At 39.1% G+C, this 12,196-nt stretch overlaps 1 protein-coding gene across 1 annotated transcript in view; it reads right to left on the bottom strand.

The window, feature by feature from the left end:
• Nucleotides 1–10,607, bottom strand: part of LOC128665774 (transmembrane protein 272) — a 129,835-nt gene extending 119,228 nt beyond the window's left edge. Inside the window, exon 1 of the mRNA XM_053719967.1 lies at nucleotides 10,516–10,607. The gene's annotated coding sequence lies outside the window, so the exon portion shown is untranslated. The remainder of the gene's footprint in view (nucleotides 1–10,515) is intronic.
• Between the last annotated feature and the right edge of the window lie 1,589 nt (nucleotides 10,608–12,196).

Genomic DNA, 12,196 nt, shown 5'->3' with positions numbered 1-12,196 from the left:
TGATCTCTTGCACATGCTCAGTAGTAACTGGTGCTTCAGACAGTGTGCATATAACTGTATCATGTGACAGCCATCAGCTAATCACAGACTCATATACATATACTATGATCTCTTGCACATGCTCAGTAGTAACTGGTGCCTCAGACAGTGTGCATATAACTGTATCATGTGACAGACATCAGCTAATCACAGACTCATATACGTATAAACTGTGATCGCTTGCACATGCTCAGTAGTAACTGGTGCCTCAGTAAGTGTGCATATAACTGTATCATGTGACAGCCACCAGCTAATCACAGACTCATATATGTATAAACTGTGATCTCTTGCACATGCTCAGCAGTAACTGGTGCCTCAGACAGTGTGCATATAACTATCATGTGACAGCCATCAGCTAATCACAGACTCATATACGTATACACTGTGATCTTTTGCACATGCTCAGTAGTAGCTGGTGCATCAGACAGTGTGCATATAACTATCATGTGACAGCCATCAGCTAATCACAGACTCATATACGTATACACTGTGATCTCTTGCACATGCTCAGTAGTAACTGGTGCCTCAGTAAGTGTGCATATAACTGTATCATGTGACAGCCATCAGCTAATCACAGACTCATATACATATACACTGTGAACTCTTGCACATGCTCAGTATGAGCTGGTGCCTCAGAAAGTGTGCACATAATTGTATCATGTGACAGCCATCAGCCAATCAGACTCATATATGTATACACTGTGATCTCTTGCACATGCTCAGTAGTAACTGATGCCTCAGTAAGTGTGCATATAACTGTATCATGTGACAGCCATCAGCCAATCACAGACTAGTATATGTATACACTGTGATCTCTTGCACATGCTCAGTAGGAGCTCTTGCCTCAGTAAGTGTGCATATAACTGTATCATGTGACAGCCATCAGCCAATCACAGACTATATGTATACACTGTGATCTCTTGCACATGCTCAGTAGTAACTGGTGCCTCAGTAAGTGTGCATATAACTGTATCATGTGACAGCCATCAGCTAATCACAGACTCATATACGTATACACTGTGATCTCTTGCACATGCTCAGTAGGAGCTGGTGCCTCAGACAGTGTGCATATAACAGTATCATGTGACAGCCATCAGCTAGCAACAGACTCATATACATATACACTGTGATCTCTTGCACATGCTCAGTAGTAACTGGTGCCTCAGTAAGTGTGCATATAACTGTATCATGTGACAGACATCAGCTAGCAACAGACTCATATACATATACACTGTGATCTCTTGCACATCCTCAGTAGTAACTGGTGCCTCAGTAAGTATGCATAAAACTGTATCATGTGACAGTCATCAGCTAATCACAGACTCATATACGTATATACACTGTGATCTCTTGCACATGCTCAGTAGTAACTGGTGCCTCAGTAAGTATGCATAAAACTGTATCATGTGACAGTCATCAGCTAATCACAGACTCATATACTTATACACTGTGATCTCTTGCACATGCTCAGTAGGAGCTGGTGCCTCAGACAGTGTGCATATAACTGTATCATGTGACAGCCATCAGCTAATCACAGACTCATATACGTATACACTGTGATCTCTTGCACATGCTCAGTAGTAACTGGTGCCTCAGTAAGTGTGCATATAACTGTATCATGTGACAGCCATCAGCTAGCAACAGACTCATATACATATACACTGTGATCTCTTGCACATCCTCAGTAGTAACTGGTGCCTCAGTAAGTGTGCATAAAACTGTATCATGTGACAGTCATCAGCTAATCACAGACTCATATACGTATACACTGTGATCTCTTGCACATGCTCAGTAGGAGCTGGTGCCTCAGACAGTGTGCATATAACTGTATCATGTGACAGTCATCAGCTAATCAGACTCATATACGTATACACTGTGATCTCTTGCACATGCTCAGTAGTAACTGGTGCCTCAGACAGTGTGTATATAACTGTATCATGTGACAGCCATCAGCTAATCAGACTCATATACGTATACACTGTGATCTCTTGCACATGCTCAGTAGTAACTGGTGCCTCAGTAAGTGTGTATATAACTGTATCATGTGACAGCCATCAGCTAATCACAGACTCATATACGTATACACTGTGATCTCTTGCACATACTCAGTAGTAACTGGTGCCTCAGACAGTGTGCATATAACTGTATCATGTGACAGCCATCAGCTAATCACAGACTCATATACGTATACACTGTGATCTCTTGCACATGCTCAGTAGTAACTGGTGCCTCAGACAGTGTGCATATAACTGTATCATGTGACAGCCATCAGCTAATCACAGACTCATATACATATACACTGTGATCTCTTGCACATGCTCAGTAGTAACTGGTGCCTCAGACAGTGTGCATATAACTGTATCATGTGACAGCCATCAGCTAATCACAGACTCATATACGTATAAACTGTGATCTCTTGCACATGCTCAGTAGTAACTGGTGCTTCAGACAGTGTGCATATAACTGTATCATGTGACAGCCATGAGCTAATCACAGACTCATATACATATACACTGTGAACTCTTGCACATGCTCAGTATGAGCTGGTGCCTCAGAAAGTGTGCACATAATTGTATCATGTGACAGCCATCAGCCAATCACAGACTCATATACGTATACACTGTGATCTCTTGCACATGCTCAGTAGTAACTGGTGCTTCAGACAGTGTGCATATAACTGTATCATGTGACAGCCATCAGCTAATCACAGACTCATATACATATACTATGATCTCTTGCACATGCTCAGTAGTAACTGGTGCCTCAGACAGTGTGCATATAACTGTATCATGTGACAGACATCAGCTAATCACAGACTCATATACGTATAAACTGTGATCGCTTGCACATGCTCAGTAGTAACTGGTGCCTCAGTAAGTGTGCATATAACTGTATCATGTGACAGCCACCAGCTAATCACAGACTCATATATGTATAAACTGTGATCTCTTGCACATGCTCAGCAGTAACTGGTGCCTCAGACAGTGTGCATATAACTATCATGTGACAGCCATCAGCTAATCACAGACTCATATACGTATACACTGTGATCTTTTGCACATGCTCAGTAGTAGCTGGTGCATCAGACAGTGTGCATATAACTATCATGTGACAGCCATCAGCTAATCACAGACTCATATACGTATACACTGTGATCTCTTGCACATGCTCAGTAGTAACTGGTGCCTCAGTAAGTGTGCATATAACTGTATCATGTGACAGCCATCAGCTAATCACAGACTCATATACATATACACTGTGAACTCTTGCACATGCTCAGTATGAGCTGGTGCCTCAGAAAGTGTGCACATAATTGTATCATGTGACAGCCATCAGCCAATCAGACTCATATATGTATACACTGTGATCTCTTGCACATGCTCAGTAGTAACTGATGCCTCAGTAAGTGTGCATATAACTGTATCATGTGACAGCCATCAGCCAATCACAGACTAGTATATGTATACACTGTGATCTCTTGCACATGCTCAGTAGGAGCTCTTGCCTCAGTAAGTGTGCATATAACTGTATCATGTGACAGCCATCAGCCAATCACAGACTATATGTATACACTGTGATCTCTTGCACATGCTCAGTAGTAACTGGTGCCTCAGTAAGTGTGCATATAACTGTATCATGTGACAGCCATCAGCTAATCACAGACTCATATACGTATACACTGTGATCTCTTGCACATGCTCAGTAGGAGCTGGTGCCTCAGACAGTGTGCATATAACAGTATCATGTGACAGCCATCAGCTAGCAACAGACTCATATACATATACACTGTGATCTCTTGCACATGCTCAGTAGTAACTGGTGCCTCAGTAAGTGTGCATATAACTGTATCATGTGACAGACATCAGCTAGCAACAGACTCATATACATATACACTGTGATCTCTTGCACATCCTCAGTAGTAACTGGTGCCTCAGTAAGTATGCATAAAACTGTATCATGTGACAGTCATCAGCTAATCACAGACTCATATACGTATATACACTGTGATCTCTTGCACATGCTCAGTAGTAACTGGTGCCTCAGTAAGTATGCATAAAACTGTATCATGTGACAGTCATCAGCTAATCACAGACTCATATACTTATACACTGTGATCTCTTGCACATGCTCAGTAGGAGCTGGTGCCTCAGACAGTGTGCATATAACTGTATCATGTGACAGCCATCAGCTAATCACAGACTCATATACGTATACACTGTGATCTCTTGCACATGCTCAGTAGTAACTGGTGCCTCAGTAAGTGTGCATATAACTGTATCATGTGACAGCCATCAGCTAGCAACAGACTCATATACATATACACTGTGATCTCTTGCACATCCTCAGTAGTAACTGGTGCCTCAGTAAGTGTGCATATAACTGTATCATGTGACAGTCATCAGCTAATCACAGACTCATATACGTATATACACTGTGATCTCTTGCACATGCTCAGTAGGAGCTGGTGCCTCAGACAGTGTGCATATAACTGTATCATGTGACAGTCATCAGCTAATCAGACTCATATACGTATACACTGTGATCTCTTGCACATGCTCAGTAGTAACTGGTGCCTCAGACAGTGTGTATATAACTGTATCATGTGACAGCCATCAGCTAATCAGACTCATATACGTATACACTGTGATCTCTTGCACATGCTCAGTAGTAACTGGTGCCTCAGTAAGTGTGTATATAACTGTATCATGTGACAGCCATCAGCTAATCAGACTCATATATGTATACACTGTGATCTCTTGCACATGCTCAGTAGGAGCTCTTGCCTCAGAAAGTGTGCATATAAACAGACTGTGCACAAATTGGTAATAGAAGTAAATTGCAAAACAAATGTTAAGGTGTAGTAGAAAAAGTAAATGTGCGTATATCGAGCTATCAGTTGTTTACTAGCTGAGATAGACAAATGCTAGAGTGGGACACAATATCACAAGTCTGACAATAAAAAGTTAGTTTATTCAGCTGCTGCCTGTTCAGATAACATTTTCTTCTGGGAATTCAGCTGAGACTCACACTATTTATACTATGTGTCACAAGCAGAATCTGTACCCGCCCCACGCCAGATCGTCCAGTACTGAACTCAGCTTCATTGTAATCCATGAAGCTGCTTTTATCTCACAACTGTTAAAGGGACATGAAACCCAAAAAAGTTTCTTTCATGATACAGACAGAGGATACAATTCTAAATAATGTTCCTGTTTACTTCTATTATATTAGTTGCTTCATTCTCTTAGTATCCTTTGTTGAAGGAGCATTAATGCACTGCTGGGAGCTAGCTGAACGCACAATTTGAGCCAATCACAAGAGGTGTATATGTGCAGTCACCAATCAGCATCTAGCTCCCATTAGTGCTTTGCTACTCCTGAGCCTACATAGGTATGATTTTCAACAAAAAATATAAAGAGAACAAAGCAAATTAGATAATAGAAGTAAATTGAAAAAGGTTTCAAATGTAATTCTCTATCTGAGTTATGAAATATTAAACATTACAAAACAGAAGTGAAATGAATAAAACCAACATCATCTATAAATAAAAAGCGCTCTACATTTGCACAGAAGAAAAATAGAAACAAAATAGTTTGAAAAAACTGAAAATATAAAAAAAGAGAACGTCATCAGTTTTAGGATGGTGAGATATGGCCGCAGGACAAGGTACTTTACACCAGCAATTCTAACTCTCTAAATCCTGCGTGATGAGTTGCTGTTTGTGGGAAAAATCCTAATTACGCCTTGAAAACTCACACATTAACCTCTATGCGATCACATATTCTATACAGACACTATTTACAGACTATGGGAGATATTTATCAACACCTCAACTATGCTGCATTCGCCGGCACCAATACGCTCACCTAACATTGCGGCTGCAGACCTGAATACGCTCTCCATATTTATAAAAAAAGCCATCAAAAAGCCGCGCACCAAGTACGGGGCAATGAGCATCGGACTGTTGTTTACTAACGATCTCGCTGCTATTCGGCTTTTTCCCAACTTTATTTATATCCTGTCATTAAACGCTGCCACTATAATAAAATGTTTAACCCCTATCCCGCCGCTCCTGGACCATGCCGCAACTTTAATAAAGTTATTAACCCCTATCCTGCTGCTCCCGGACCCAGCCGCAACTTTAATAAAGTTATTAACCCCTATCCCGCCGCTCCCGGACCCCGCCGCAACTTTAATAAAGTTATTAACCCCTATTCCGCCGCTCCCGGACACCGCCGCCACCTAAATAAACGTATTAACCCCTGAACCTCTGGCCTCCCACATCATTACCACTAACTAAACCTATGAACCCCTAAACAGAGAGCCCCCACATCGCCATAAGCTAAATTAAGCTATTAACCCCTAAACCTAATGACCCGCTAACTTTACATTAAAATTACAACATCCCTATCTTATAATAAATTAAAACTTACCTTTAGAATTAAAATAAACTATATCAAACTATTAATTAACCTACCCTAACTATTATACTATATATTACATATTTAAAAACCCTAACCCTACTCAAATTATTTAAATATACTATTAAAAATTAATAAGTTACGAAAAACCCCCACTAAGTTACAAACCACAGTATCAAAAATAAAAACTAATTACACCTAATCTAATAGCCCTATCAAAATAAAAAAGCCCCCCCAAAATAAAAAAAACCATAGCCTACACTAAACTGCCAATGGCCCTTAAAAGGGCCTTTTGCGGGGCATTGCCCCAAAGAAATCAGCTCTTTTACTTGTAAAAAAAAAATACAAACTCCCCCCCAACAGTTAAACCCACCACCCACCCAACCAACCCCCCCAAATAAAAAGCCTGTCTAAAAAACCTAAGCTCCCCATTGCCCTGAAAAGGGCATTTGTATGGGCATTGCCCTTAAAAAGGCATTTAGCTCTTTTACCTGCCCAGACCCTACTCTAAAAATAAAACCCACCCAAAAAACCCTTAAATAAACCTAACACTAACCCCCGACGATCCACTTACAGTTTTTAAAGTTCCGCTTGAAGGATCTATCCAGCTGGCAAGAAGTCTTCATCTGGGTGGCCTCTTCTATGTTCATCTACCCTGCGCGGAGCGGGTCCATCCTGAAGATGGCATCCCTTGCATTCCTATTGGCTGAAAGGTTCCAATCATCCAATAGGATAAGAGCTGCTAAAATCCTATTGGCTGTTCCAATCAGCCAATAGGATGAGAGCTCAATCCTATTGGCTGATTGGAACAGCCAATGGGATGAGCGCTGCTCAAATCCTATTGGCTGATTGGAATAGCCAATAGGATTTTAGCAGCTCTAATCCTATTGGCTGATTGTAACCTTTCAGCCAATAGGAATGCAAGGGACGCCATCTTGGATGACGTCACTTGCATTCAAGTTACAGTTTACGGTGGCGACCGTATTGAAGAGGAGCTCCGCGCCGGACGGATGAAGATAGAAGAGGCCGCCCGGTTGAAGACTTCTTACCACCCGGATGAAGACTTCTTGCCGACTGGATGGATCTTCAAGCGGAACTTCAAAAACTGTAAATGGATCGTCGGGGGTTAGTGTTAGGTTTATTTAAGTGTTTTTTGGGTGGGTTTTATTTTTAAAGTAGGGTCTGGGCAGGTAAAAGAGCTAAATGCCCTTTTAAGGGCAATGCCCATACAAATGCCCTTTTCAGGGCAATGGGGATCTTAGTTTTTTTAGATAGGTTTTTTATTTGGGCGGGTTGGTTGGTTGGGTGGTGGGTTTTACTGTTGGGGGGGTTGTTTGTATTTTTTTTTACAATTAAAAGAGCTGATTTCTTTGGGGCAATGCCCCGCAAATGGCCCTTTTAAGGGCCATTGGTAGTTTATTGTAGGCTAGGTTTTTTTTTTAATTTGGGGGGGGGGCTTTTTTATTTTGATAGGGCTATTAGATTAGGTGTAATTCTTTTTTAATTTTTTAAACTGAGTTTGTTTTTGTAACTTAGTGTTTGTTTTTGTAACTTAGTAATTTGTCATAGTATATTTAAATAATTTGAGTAGGGTTAGGGTTTTTTAATATGTAATGTAGTTAATTTAATTGCTAGTTTAATGTAATTGTAGTATAATAGTTAGGGTAGGTTAATTAATAGTTTAATATAGTTTATTTTAATTCTAAAGGATGTTGTAATTTTACTGTAAAGTTAGCGGGTTGTTAGGTTTAGGGGTTAATAGCTTAATTTAGTTTATGGTGATGTGGGGTGGGATAGGGGTTAATAACATTATGTAGGTGGCGGCGATGTCGGGGTGGCAGATTAGGGGTGTTTAAACTCGGGGCTTATGTTAGGGTGTTAGGTGTAAACGTAACTGGTTTTCTACCATAGAAATCAATGGGATATCAGGCAGCATCGAACATAAGCTTTCGCTGCTTTCAGACTCCCATTGATTCCCATGGCATCCGTGGCCTCCAGGGTGGTGGAATGAAAACCAGGTACGTTGGGCCGGAATAGCCGCGAGCGTACCGGTTAACTATTTGATAACTTTGAAAAAGTGTCAAATAGTGCCGAATGTGTATTCGTAACATCTGTAATGACGTAAGCATTGATCTGTGTCGGACTGAGAACGGCGGATAGTATGTTACGTCACAAATTTCTAATTTTGCCGATCTGTCGGCTTTGATAACTAGGTCGAATCAAGCTTGCCACAATTACACTGCGGAATTCCAGCGTATTTGCGGTTGACAGCTAGATAAATATCCACCTATGAATATTTAACATTTACCCTCATTTACAGATCTTGTTTTGTGAATGTTTTCTAATTGTTACTGATGTATTTATAGTTCTTCTCAATTAATAGAGGTTCCTAGCGATATATTAATAATAGGACGCCATTTTCCAAATCCAAATCCAAAACACCTAAGACCCATATTCGGTACATCTCATATATGTTGAGGAGGTTGTAAAAAAATGAAACAAAAAAAACTATCTTTTGATTTATTACTATGGTGTGAGCGTGTACACCTTAGACTGATTTCTTGCGCTAAATAAGCAGCTTTCATTGAACCATCTCAAGATAAATAAATAGCTCAACACTGTCCAAGGCAAATTTGAGACACCTGAAAAATTAGGGAAAGACTTCCAAAATTCAGGACTGTACTGTAAAAAAATCAGGACATCTGGTCACACAATTATAAATATTAATGAGAGGAACTTTCACTGGGGATCAGATAGAAAATAGTTAGGTTAAATGTTTGAATTTCACGAGTAATTGATTTTTTATAACAAATTTCAGTCCCACTGCATCATGTGACAGCCACCAGCCAATCACAAAATGCATAAATGTATACACTGTGTACATTTGCACATGCTCAGTAGGAGACGGTGCCTCAGTGAGTGTGCATATAAAAAGATTGTGCATATTTAGACAATAGATGTGAATTGGAAACTTGTTTAAAATTAGGTGCTCTATCTGAACGTTTCATTTTGACGTTAGTGTCCTTTAATGAATTTTGAACACCTTTATGATAATCCAAGCCCAGTAAATGAACTGATTATTTTTTCCATATTAAGCTATCACATGATACTAGATGTGTGTCAAAAAATACATTTTCATTATTCATTTACAAAAAAATAATCAATTTGAACTAATTTTGTTTAAAATGAGTTATTTAACTAAACATATTTATGATCTATTACAAGATAGTTTCTCCATTTATTATGGGAAATTAAAGCAACAAAGAAATACATTTTCTGTCAATTAATTTGTTTGGTTAATGAGCAGGTTCCTAAGTATTATAAATACCTTGTAAAAGCTTTGAGATGTCCCCTTAAGGAACACATTTCAGAAAAATGTAGTTCCTATTTGCTATACATATTGTTATAAATTCCATTTGAATCTATTATCAAATTTACGTTAGTTCCTCTGGTATTGTTTGTTGAAGAGCAATAAAGCATACCTAGGTAGGCTTAAGAGTGTGGCGCTCTCTATAGCAGAGGTGTTTGCAATAATGAATAAAATGGGAGAGTGATAAGTCTGGGTCTATACGTAGCCAACAAATAAAAATAAAGACATGAGCCTGTAGATTAATAAAATAATGTTAAAGAATTAATACACAGAAATTAAACCAGATAACTCTCATTATAAGGATTCCAATCTCTTCCTATAAATGGGTCACATGACCCTCTACATATCAAATGGTTAATGGCAGTTATGTAACTTGCTAGATATATGTCTAATACAATTGATATATTGATCTATTTGCATTTATACCCTTGCTGGGTTTAATACATAGGTACATGTAATAATATAGGGGCACATTCTCTTCTGTAGATTCTATAAACCAGGATTTATTTACAACACATGAAAATGACAAAAGAGAGATGTGAAATCTGATGTCATTTAAGTTCTCAGATTTTGTTACTTTATGTCTCTGAGAGTGTTTACTAAAGCTTAGATAAACATATTGATTTTTTGAATAAATATTCTCTCTCTCTATATATATATCACTCTATGTATTTCGCTACTTACCTTACTTTGTAGGTCAGGAAAGATACAGTGTAACAGTGAATGAAAAAGAAAAATCTCTACATATTTGCCATTTGGTAAATTTAAAGACAAATCCATAGTTCCTCTTTTATATCCTGTTTGCTAATATCCTAAACCACAGATCTGTGTTGTTCTGTAAGAGAGGAACTTAGACATTTAAAGGTGATATACAGTGACCCAGCTGATATTTATGATTATGATGTGACTATAAAACTGCAAACCCTGATTACGCGTAAACGAATAAGTTATATTTGATACATGTTCCCAGTTTGCTTGTGTCATAGAATATTGAGGTAAAAAATCCCAGAACTAATATGTCATAGTATGATATTCTGTCGTAAAGGTTTATTTATTTAGCGCCAGATTACAAGTGGAGCAATAAATTATTGCGCGCCCGCAAACAGGCAAATAAATAACTAGCCATTACAAGTGGAGCAATAAATTATTGCGCGCGCGCAAACAGGCAAATAAATAACTAGCCATTACAAGTGGAGCAATAAATTATTGCGCGCCCGCAAACAGGCAAATAAATAACTAGCCATTACAAGTGGAGCAATAAATTATTGCGCGCGCGCAAACAGGCAAATAAATAACTAGCCATTACAAGTGGCTAGTTATCGCTACCATGAGCTCATGGTAGAAATTAGCGCTAAAAAAATAACTAGAGATTAGATCTCTGGTTCATTTTCTAAAACTGCCCCAAATGCCCTCACAATAGAGGGCGTTATATTTTTATATTAAAGAAAATATTTTTTATAAAAAACAACTGCACTAGGCAGTTTGGGGGCTTTAAAGTGAGCAGGTGTGGGGTGTTAGGAAAAAAAAATGGCAATAAAAAGTGCCTTTACATTGTGGTCTTCGGGAACTGTGTGTTCCCTGTAAATATATATGTATATAATTATATACATATTTATGTGTTAAAGGGATAGAAAACACCAAAAAAATTATTGTTTAAAAACATAGATAATACCTTTATTTACCATTCTCCAGTTTTGAATACCCAACCGTGTTATAGAAATATACTTTTTTCCTCTGATTAACTTGTATCTAAGCCTCTGCTGACTGCCCCCTTATCTCAGTTTTACCTCTGTGATTACCTTGTATCTAAGCCTCTGCAGACTGTCCCTTATCTCAGCTTTACCTCTGTGATTACCTTGTATCTAAGCTTCTGCAGACTGCTCCCTTATCTCAGTTTTACCTCTGTGATTACCTTGTATCTAAGCCTCTGCAGACTGCCCCCTTATCTCAGTTTTACCTCTGTGATTACCCTGTATCTAAGCCTCTGCTGACTGCCCCCTTATCTCAGTTTTACCTCTGTGATTACCTTGTATCTAAGCCTCTGCAGACTGTCCCTTATCTCAGCTTTACCTCTGTGATTACCTTGTATCTAAGTTTCTGCAGACTGCCCCCTTATCTCAGTTTTACCTCTGTGATTACCCTGTATCTAAGCCTCTGCAGACTGTCCCTTATCTCAGCTTTACCTCTGTGATTACCTTGTATCTAAGTTTCTGCAGACTGCCCCTTATCTCAGTTTTACCTCTGTGATTACCTTGTATCTAAGCCTGTGCAGACTGCCCCCTTATCTCAGTTTTACATCTGTGATTACCCTGTATCTAAGCCTCTGCAGACGGCCCCCTTATCTCTGTTTTACCTCTGTGATTAC

The sequence above is a fragment of the Bombina bombina genome, chromosome 7 (genome assembly GCF_027579735.1).
Source record: "Bombina bombina isolate aBomBom1 chromosome 7, aBomBom1.pri, whole genome shotgun sequence".
Lineage (NCBI taxonomy): Eukaryota > Metazoa > Chordata > Amphibia > Anura > Bombinatoridae > Bombina > Bombina bombina.
The sequence above is the reverse complement of the archived record's forward strand: the minus strand, read 5'-3'. Positions and strand labels throughout refer to the sequence as shown.